The sequence below is a fragment of the Halichoerus grypus genome, chromosome 12 (genome assembly GCF_964656455.1).
Source record: "Halichoerus grypus chromosome 12, mHalGry1.hap1.1, whole genome shotgun sequence".
NCBI classification, from domain to species: Eukaryota; Metazoa; Chordata; class Mammalia; order Carnivora; family Phocidae; genus Halichoerus; species Halichoerus grypus.
In genome coordinates this window covers 53,786,988-53,798,221 of record NC_135723.1, presented here as the reverse complement: position 1 = coordinate 53,798,221, position 11,234 = coordinate 53,786,988, and positions in this window count along the sequence as shown.

The window sequence follows — 11,234 nt, the reverse complement described above, 5'->3', positions numbered from 1 at the left end:
ATATTCTTCCTTCCACTACACTTCTCTTGCTGTTAGTTTCAGAAACTTCCGGCCTCAGAAAAGCCATTTCGAACACCCTTTACCCCCTACCCCAAATTACTGGGTAAGATGCTCTATGTGTTGGCATAGTGTCTTGTGCTTGTTCTTTATTGACATTTATCACATTGTATGGAAATTTCTTATTTACTCGCGAGCTTCCCTTTCTAGACCATGAGCTAGCTGAAGTCAAGGTCTGTATCTATATCACAATTTCTCATATATTGAATACATGCTCTTTTGAATTAAATTTACAGAGGAAGTTGAATTATGAGTAACAGCATATAGAATTTGGGTTCTCACCTCTGCACATTAAATAATAATTGAGAGTTGTCCACCAAAGTTGTGACATGACCAAAGGGGTAATTTATTGAATCTATTTCATTTCCCTGTTCTCTTTGTGTCTATAAACCTCCCCATTTTGTTGGGCCCTATGAAACCACTACTCTGCTGTGTGCAAAACTGAGCTGACTCTCAAAGTCTTTCCCACTTTTCAGGATAGGGAGTAGAGGCTGATAAGCTGGATAGAGAAGGAACAATGTGGGGCATTTGAGTTTGGGACATGTATGGGACAATCAGGTGGAAATGTCTAGTGGGCAGGTGAATAACAGGGGCTATGCTCAGGGAAGGTCTGAGCTGGGGACATACACTTGGGACCCAGCAAAATATGCATAGCAGTTGAAACATGAGAGGGTCTGTGCTCACCAAGAGAGAGCATGCAGAGCAAAAAGACTAGAGAGCAGCCCCTGTGTCCAAAGGACACAGATATTTAAAGGATGGCAAGAGAAAGGAGACCATGGTCAGAGAAGAAAGAAAGAACCCCAGGAAGGACATATTCTAACCAAGGTCTGCACCCTGACCTTTGTCCCCTTTGTGCAAAATCTTCTAGTCTGTTCTCTTTCCCTGTCCTCCAATCTCTGAGCTGAAGAATTCTGACTTTGTATGCTTGATATTCCTATACAGGCATATAATCTAATTTTAACTGGTTTCTCACCAATGGACAGAAATAGTTTATCTTTGGCCAATTCCTACTCCACTTACCCCAACAGCTATCTTAAACCTTCACTCTCCCAAGGACACTAATCATTTTCTACTCTCACTCTTTTTTTCAGTAACAGCTTTATTGAGATATAACCATTCAAGGCACTCATTAAAATGTATAATTCAATTTTTAAAAAGTATATTCACAGAGTTGTGCAACTATCACCAGAATCACAGAACATTTTCTCACTCCAAAAGGAAATCCCATACTCTTTCGCCATCACCATACAAACCCTACCCTCCATCCCGCTAGCCCTAAGCAACCATCAGTCTATTTTCTGTCTCTATAGACTTTCCTGTTCTGGACATTTTATGTAAATGGAATCATGCAGCCTTTTGTAAGTGGATGCTCTCAAGGTTCATCCATGTTGTAGCATAAATCAAAACATGATTCCTTTTTATGAACACACACACCTGAGTAAGATTCCACTGTGTGAATATACTACATTTTCTTTATCCATTCATCAGTCGATAGACATTTGGGTGTTTCTACCTTTTGGCTATTGTGAATAATGCTGCTATAAACATTTATGTACAAATTTTTGACTGGACATATGTTTTATTTCTCTTGGGTATATACTTAAGAGTGGAATTGCTAGGTTATATGGTAACTCTGTGTTTAATCATTTGAGCAACTGTCAGACTATTTTCCAAAGTGACTTCCCAGTCTTAAACTCCTACCAACAGTATAGTGTTATGAAGGTCCCAGTTTCTCTATATCTTTGCCAACCTTTTTTTTTTTTTAAGCCATTCTAGTACATGTAAAGTGGTATCTCATTATGGGTCTGATATCTCTCATCATTAATGATCTTAAACAAATTTTCATGCTTATTGGCCATTTGTATATCTTCCTTGGAGAAATGTTTATTCAGATCCTTCAGCTCATTTTTAATTGGATTATTTTTTTTATTATTGAGTTGTATATTAGTCTGCTTGGATTAGAGCACCCACTTACAAAAGGCCACATGATTCCATTTACATAAAATGTCATAACAAAATACCACAGACTGTGTGGCTTAAACAACATAAACGTATTTTCTCACAGTTCTGGAGCCTAAAAAATACAAGATCAAGTTCTGGCAGGTTGTGGGTTCTGGTAAGAGCTCCCTCCCAACCTTGCAAATGAATACTTCTATTCACATGGCCTTTTCTCTGAGGAAAAAGAGAGAGAGGGAGTTTTCTGCTCTCTTCTTATAAGGATGCTAATCCTATTGGTTCAGGGCCCCACCCTTATGATCTCATTTAACCTTACTTACATTCTTAAATGTCCCATATCCAAATATAGCCACACCAGGCATCAGGCCTTCAACACAGGAATTTTGCAGGGTCAGAACATTCAGTTTATAATAAGTTGTAACAGTTCTTTATATATTCTAGATACAAGTCCCTTATCAGATAAGATTTTTTTTTTTTTTAAGGTAGGCGCCATGCCCATTGCAGACCCCAGTGTGGGGCTTGAACTCATGACCCTGAGATCAAGACCTGAGCCGAGATTAAGAGTCAGACGCCTAACTGACTGAGCCACCCAAGCGCCCCTATCAGATACCATTTTTAATAGTGGGTTGTTTTTTCACTTTCTGGAGGTTCTTTGAAGCCCAAAAGTTTTTAATTTTTATGAAGTCCAGTTTATTTTATTTTATTTTTTTGGTTGCTTGTACTTTTGGTGTCATATTTAAGAAATCATTACCTAATCCAAGGTCATAAAGATTACTCTTCTGTTTTTTTATGTGTTGTTCTACTCTCATAATTTGGTAGTTAGGAGCACCTACTTCCAAGTAATGAAAGACTGGATTTGAGCTGTGCTGGATTTGAGCTCCTTTGTCAGTTGTTTAACCTGAGGCAAAGTGCACTGAACTTCTCTAAGCCTTGTTTCCTCTTAAGTGGAGTGACTGAATACAAGCAACGTACTTCCCAGGAAAGTTTTCAGGCTCCATTGAGTTCCTATTTGTTAAAGCTCCTAACACAGTGTCTGGCGCATGTAAGTGTTCTATCCATGTCAGCTGTTCATGACCACCAACTGTAGCTTCTCAATATTTGCTCACCTGCATCTTAAATGTCTCTGTTTTCCCTTCACTTTCATATGAATCAGAACAAGGGTGTAATTGACTTTCAAGTTATTTATTGCTAATACTATATAATCACAATTGTATTGTTTAATGTGCATTCTTTTATCTAAAACTATGATTAACACTTTCCAAGATCTAACTTTTGGGTGCATTCCTATATTTTTGTTATGCAAGATGTCACATTATATTGATCATTTTAGCATTACCATACAAGCTGTGTTTTTCATGAAATGTAATTATGGCAATTTTACATTGCATTATATAAATCAAAATGTAATACAGCTCTTAATTTGGATAGTAACAACAGCATATTTATACAGAATGAAAAAGAAAAAAACCCACCAAAATATTTTGTTTCCACATAATTATACAGTACATTTATTTATGGAATAAATGACCAGCTAACAGTATAATCTACACTGAAGCCATGATAATTCTTCATGAACTTGGTTGGGAGTTATTTGGAATAACGACTCCATTTTCTTCTGACAGATCAATAATGTGAACCATAATAAAGTGTGTTTTAAGAGTCTGGCTAGTAATAAACAAAGGAGGCATCTGGGTGGCTCAGTCAGTTAAGCGTATAACTCTTGGTTTCGTCTCAGGTCATGATCTCAGGGTCCTGGGATCCAGCCCCATATTGGGCTTGTCACTTAATGTGGAGTCTGCTTGTACCTCTCCTCCCCCCTCCCCCGCCCCCACGCCCCACACTCGCTCTCTCTCTCTCTGGAATTAAAAGAAAAAAAAAAAAAAATCTTAAAAAAAAAAAAGTCTGGCTAATAAAGTTCATTTCCAGTCTGGTCTGGATCAGTGGTTCTCAGACTTCAGTTGCATTAGAATCAGCTGGAAGTGGGGCACGTGGGTGGCTCAGTTGGTTAAGCGTCCAACTCTTGACTTCAGTTCAGGTCAGGATCTCAGGGTCCTGGGATAGAGCCCTGAGTCAGGCTCCCCACTCAGGGGGGAGTCTGCTTCAGGATTCTCTCCCTCTTCCTTTGCCCCTCCCCTGCTTATGATCTCTCTCTCTAAAATGAATAAATCTTTTTAAAAAAATTTAAAAAAGAATCACCTGGAAGGTTTGTCAAAACAGATGCTGGGTCCCCTCCCCAGGGTTTTTGCTTCAATAATCCTGGGTAAGGGCCTGAGAATCTGCATTTCTAACAAGTCCCCAGGTGTTGCCAATCCTGCTTATTAGAGCCCAGACTTTGGAAACCACTACCCTAGCATGTAGTTAACACACATTGGGAATATCTGGTCTACTACATTTCTAATTTGGCCAGCATCCACGGAATTCCATGGGTCTTCTTGACACCATCCAATCTACTAGAGCTCCCTAGAGGATCCATGGAACTCCAGACATCTCATAAATTCTTTGGACTTATTAAAAAAATTTGAGGAATAGCACTTTTTAAATTTCTAGGAAAGCATCAGGTCCTTGGAGACTCTGTTGACTCCTGAGTCCAGACCATAGTCTTCAGCCTCACTAATAATGTGCTTGTTCCAGTTGATTTTGTTCTGACTTGTTCTCCACTGCAGAGGAGATCCTACAACTGGCTTTGAGCCTCCTACCCCTGACCAATTATTCCCTTGTAATATTACAGGTCTGTTATATACATTCCTAAATTTACAGCCATTTCAGTGGGTTTTATGATGATTATAATTTGCTTCCTGATCCCTCTCATATTACATTTTTTGGCTAACAAGTTTTTATTCCTTTCCTCTTCTTCACTAGTTGTTCTGTTTTTTTCTGCCAGCAGAGGTTGGTGTGTAACTAATACTTGGGCAATTGCCTTGGTCATGTTTGGAGTTAGAGTACAACCACCCCAAGCAAAAATTAGCAGGGCAAGTTTATCTTTCCTATGGACTCCCAATGTGGAAAGGTATAACTCTGGGGCCCTCATTAACCATTATCTGTGTACCATGGAGATTGCTAATATACAAAGAAAAGCAGACCCAAGAAAACTTGATGATATTGTTTGAACCTTGATGAAGTCATGCCTGGGAACAGAAATCATTTCTGGGAACAGAAGTACCCTTGTCATTATGGATTATTTGAGCCCATATATTTCATTGCTAAAAAGTCCTGATCATATAGATCCTGAAATTAATTACCATAGAGGGGGAAAAAACACTCCTATGTTTCTCCTGTAGTCTCAATACTACACTCTATTCACAGAATACTTCACCTCTGACCCTTCTAGTCACCAAATGTGTGGGAATATTTCTGCATACCAAGCAATTCTCTGATTCTCCAAATACCAGCTCCGTGTCCTACAATTTAACTCAATTCTGACACTGTCTACACTATGCTACCTCGAGTTAGCATCAGATACCACACATTATGAGTTTAGTCCCACAAGACTGCTCCTTACCTCCCTTCAGATGCCAAACACAAGTCCAGATTGTCATCTGGGCTTCTGACCTATCAACTGCCTATGAACATGACCCCCTCCTCAGGTTCATTTATTTCCTAGAATGGCTCAGAGAACTCAGTGGAACACGTAACTTACTATTAATGATTTACTACAGATTAAAAAAAAAAAAAAAAAGAAAAGAAAAAGAAAGAACAGGCCCCCAATGGCATCACTTGCTCCCCAGACAGCAAACCAAGACTGAATTGAATGAATGTGAGCTTTAACCAGTCAACGTGGAATTTCCTGATCAGCCCCAGTGAGGTCATCTGCTCTTCCCCCAAAGGAAGGTGAACTTGCCTGAACCGATCCTTTCTTTCCTTTTACTAAAAACTTTCTTGTCCCGCCCTGTTTCTGCCCCCATTTTGTACAGTTCCCAGGAGCAACTTTCCACTTGCTACATGGGAGGATGCATGATTTATGAATAATTGAATAAAGTCAATTAGATCATCAAATTTACTCAGCTGAATTTTTATCTTTTAACATAAAGGATACTTCAAAGGATACAAATAAACATCCCAATGCGAAGAGATGCGTAGGGCACAGTATGGAAGAAGGGCATGAAAAATATTCTTTGCTTGACCAAATTTTTGGCTCTCCTGAACCTACTCTCCCACAAGGCCCATCCCTTGGGCAGTACTTCCTTGTAGAATCCAGTTTCAGCAAGAATCCTGTTAAATTAGTGAAAATTCCCCACTCCTGATATCTGATCAAACTCTAAACCCCCACTATTCTGAATCCCCCTACAACTTCCCCCTCCCCCCTCAACACACACACATGTTATCTGATCACTGTGGCCTTCCTTCAGCAAGATTCCCATTAGGTCAGTTCAGCCAGAATCCCCCAGAATTAATGCTGGCCCTTAGTAATTTCCATCCACCAATGCTCCTCCCCTCAACTAATTTCTTGGGTATAATTCTCCACTTGTTCTGGTTGTATTTGGAATAGAGCCCAGTTCTATTCTGAGGAATGTCTTTTTCTCTATTGCAATCTTTTTTTTTTTTTTTTTAAGTGACATCTATCTCTACCACTTTATTTATTTATTTATTTTAAGATTTTATTTCTTTTCTACCACTTTAACTTCTATTCTCAGCTTAGGACATAGAACTCTCATGGCCTCTCCAGGCATGCTACCCTCTTAGCACCTCTCTGTTATCAACAACCCAGAAACTCCCTAAATCCCATCCTTTTGCATTCTTATGGAGGCTTCATTACATAAGCACGACGGATTAAATCTTGATATTTAATTCAAATTCCAGTCCCTTCCTCCTACCCAGAGGTTAGAGGGTGGGACTGAAAGTTCCACTCCTATAATCACGGGATTGGTTCCCCTGGCAACCAGATCTCATCCTTAGGGAATTTCCAAAAATCATCTCATTAACATAAACTCAGGTGTAGTTGAAAGGGTCTTGTTATGCATAACATAAGACACTTTCACCTTTATTACTCGAGCTATTTGGAGAAGAAAGACCAAAACCAAAGATGCTCCCATTGTTCTTATCACTGAAGAAATCTTAAATGTTTTAGGAGGTCGGTGCCAGGAATGAGGAATGTAGATCAAATATATATTTCTTATTATAAATAACAATATCACAACTACTAATGAAAGATCATTTTTCATGAGAAAAGGTTGAATTATGCACATATAATACAACCAGTTTACATTCATAGTCTTCAAATGAAATACTGACCACCATATTTTGAGCCTTACTTAGTTACTACTATTACTAAAAACTTTTAAAGAAATCCAAGTTGTGGGGCACCTGGGTGGCTCAGTCGTTAAGCGTCTGCCTTCGGCTCAGGTCATGATCCCAGGGTCCTGGGATCGAGCCCCGCATCGGGCTCCCTGCTCAGCGGGAAGCCTGCTTCTCCCTCTCCCACTCCCCCTGCTTGTGTTCCCTCTTTTGCTGTGTCTCTCTCTGTCAAATAAATAAATAAAATCTTTAAAAAAAAAAAAAAAAAAAAAAAAAGAAATCCAAGTTGTGAGGCGCCTGGGTGACTCAGTTGGTTAAGCATCTGCCTTAGGCTCAGGTCATGATCCTGGAGTCCGGAGATTGAGCCCCGCATCCAGCTCCCTGCTCAGTGGGCAGCCTGCTTCTCTCTCTGTCCCTCACCCTACTCTCATGGTTGCGCTCTCTCTCTCAAATAAATAAAAAATCTTAAAAAAAAAAAAGAAAAAGAAATCTAAGTTGTTCGACCATGGTATCAAGAGTCATAAAGAAGGAGCAAAAGAAGGGCGCCTGGGTGGCTCAGTTGGTTAAGCGACTGCCTTTGGCTCAGGTCATGATCCTGGAGTCCCGGGATCGAGTCCCACATTGGGCTCCCTGCTCGGCAGGGAGTCTGCTTCTCCCTCTGACCTTCCCCCGTCTCATGCTCTCTCTCTCTCTAATAAATAAATAAAAATCTTTAAAAAAAAAAAGGAGCAAAAGATGTCAAGAGGGTCACTAATTTATTGTTAGAATTGTTAGGATAAATATTAATATGATTTTCCTAATTTGCCATTGAAAATTAATAATCCCAAATGGTGTTTGTAATATGGAATTTCTCATAATTTGAAAAAATTGTTTATCTCTATGAAGTTCTCAAATTTACATACCATTGTTTAACTGACATAAATTCATAGTACTCATAGAAGTGTCATTGGAATATTTATCTTCCTAATAGCTAGATGCTCAACTTTATTCTGAAGAAATCAGAGTTAAGCTACTCGAAACACTTGGAACAACCAAATGGCAGCTACGGATGGTTCATTGAAGACTGATGATGACATCTACCTTTGAATTTGGCTTTTCAAGTGCTTTCATGAATTACCAATTTTATGTTTTACTCACATAATGAAAAAAATCAATGCAACTGTTTGTAGAGAATTTAGGCCTTAAGCTGTTTTGTTGTATGAGTGAATACTTTCCATTTTGATTTACAGGTCCTCTCATGATACCCAATTCTGATCTGAATTTAGTCTCAGAGCCAGCTGCAGACAGAGCTGAGTACTTCTCATCCTCCCCATGTGAGGCTGCCATAACTCTACCATGTGCCATCCACCCAGCAGTTCTCATCAGTCTATAGAAAAACCTTCCTCTGATTCCTGCCTCCATGGAGCTTCTGCTCTTCAGTTACCTTGATCTAGCATAGGGTATGAAGTAGGGGTTGTGGATAGCATGTTTCATAATTCCCAGACTGCTGTAAATCATCAGTGATGGGCTTATATTTACATGCTGGAGGAGGAACTGGTTAACCCAATTGAGGAAAGGTTATTTGAACCTTAAAAATTCAAGTAAATTAATTATTTTAAAAATTTAAAAATTAAAAATTCAAGTAAGTTAAAGTAATTAAACAAGGAGGCCATTAGACTCAGATGGTCAAACCAAAACTTAAGCCAGCAAATGCCTCAAGGTTAAGAAATAAAAAACTAACGACAACCAATCACAAACAGCCAACTAAGCTTTTCTAAATAAGGCAAATGCTTAAACTATAGCCAATTAAATTAGTTTCCTTGTTTTGTTTCTGCTTTTTCTTTTCTTTTTCTTTTTTTAAGATTTTATTTATTTATTTGACAGAGACACAGCAAGAGAGAGAGAACACAAGCAGGGGGAGTGGGAGAGGGAGAAGCATGGAGCAGGGAGCCCGATGTGGGACTCTATCCCAGGACCCCGGGATCATGACCTGAGCCGAAGGCAGATGCTTAATGACTGAGCCACCCAGGCGCCCCTGTTTCTGTCTTTTCCTTATAAAATTCTTTCCTCTGGCTCTGGCTGGTAGAGTACTCTTAACCACTTCCGGTTTGGCCCTGCCCAATTCAAATGAGTTTTTGCTCAACTAAACTCTTAGATATTTAATACACCTCAATTTATCTTTCAACACATGTTATCAGGCCTTTTTTTTTTTTCAATTATGAGTTTTTGTTTCTTAAGAACACAAAATGTAAGAATAGGAAACAGAAAATAAGAAAAATGATCAAAATGTCAAGTGTTAAGATTTAGACAGGAGGTGAAAAAAATAAGGAAAAATGTCCATATAGTTGTCTTCTTTGATTATAAGACACTTAATAGTAAATGTGCATGTCTCTCTCCATTCACAAAATGAATCAAAAGCTTATTTTCTCTGGTGCATGATAATATGCCTCAACAGATAGCCACCTCTGGTTTTAAAGCCAAGGAGAATTTGTGATTTCAAGAATTGTACACGGAGTCCCCCAGAAAGGAAAGCTAAAAACAATAGTGCTTAGAGCTTGAAATAACTGAGCATTTATCCCTTACTCCAACCCCACCCAATGCTTCTCACTTGCAAAGGCAATGTGCTGAATGAAAGGCTCAGCTTCAACAACTATGGAGCAAGCCTTTCCTATTTCCCTTCTTGACAGGGCAGAAAGTTAACCTAAAACCAAACCAAAACAAAAAACCAACACCTTAAACTTCTCAATCATTAATAAGAATTTTTACCAGGAAGGGCGAAACTACAAAACTTCAAATAAGTTTTGTTCATTCTTTTGCCCTAATATCTGTAATTATGTCCTGGTCCACTTCATTGGGGGTGGCAGAATATTTTGAAATAAGCTTCCATTGAACTCCCTAGAACAAAGAGGAGAAGGGAATTTTGGAGTATAAAATTTTTACTATAGAAACCCTTTAAGAAGCAAATATCAAGTTTCTGTTGTCCATAATCTGACTGATCTGATCATGGTGTTTATATATGCATTAGTGTGAGGTTTTCAAATAAACATCTGTGAATCATATACCAATAGTGATTGTCAAAATAGATTGTGAGAGAAAACACATAAAAAAAAAAAAGCCTCACAACAATAAGAATAAAACTTTCTAGCATTACTTAAAACCACTTTATTAAACTTCTTTGTCCATTAGAGGCCATTGCAATACTTTCTATGTGAATATCTGCTTAAATATGTTTTTATTAATAAACAAATTAGGTAAATGAATGTTCTATGACATTAGTACATAATTGAAAAGCCTATTCTATTGGGCATTTGCTCTATGATGCTAATCAATGAATATTCTATGGTTAAATGTTATATACTTTTGGGTTAAAGAAAGTTAGCTAAACAGGATTTGTGTTTATCTTTTTTAAATAACCAGACCAAAAGAACATGCATTGTAAATCTCATGAAGTAGACTAATTTTCAGTGTTTCCAAAATGTATTTAATTGCCAAACACTTTAGAAAATGTTGTATATTTTTAACTAGAAAAAAAATGGATGGGTATCCACTATGTGCCAAGCTGTGTGTAAGATTGTGGAGATTCTTACAAATGAACTAGGTTCTTGCTCTCATGGAGCAAACATACATTTTTAAATAGATTCTATTTCTTAAAATAGAGCTAGATAATCATTAAAGATTGTTAGATTCATTGCCATAGAAATTAAAAGAAATCATTTTAAGTATAAAATATAATAAAACTTAAATTAATAGAAAAACAGATTGTATAAAATATGAGTACTGATAGGTTAATGTAATAATATATAAAGAATTAACACGAATTAAAGACAAATGTTAAGCCCTAGTAGCAAATGAACAAAGACTATAAGCAGATAAACCACATAAACGAAAATGCAAATAGCAAATAAGTATTATTAAAAAATCTATTGCCCCGGGGCGCCTGGGTGGCTCAGCCGTTAAGTGTCTGCCTTCGGCTCAGGTCATGATCCCAGGGTCCTGGGATCAAGCCCCGC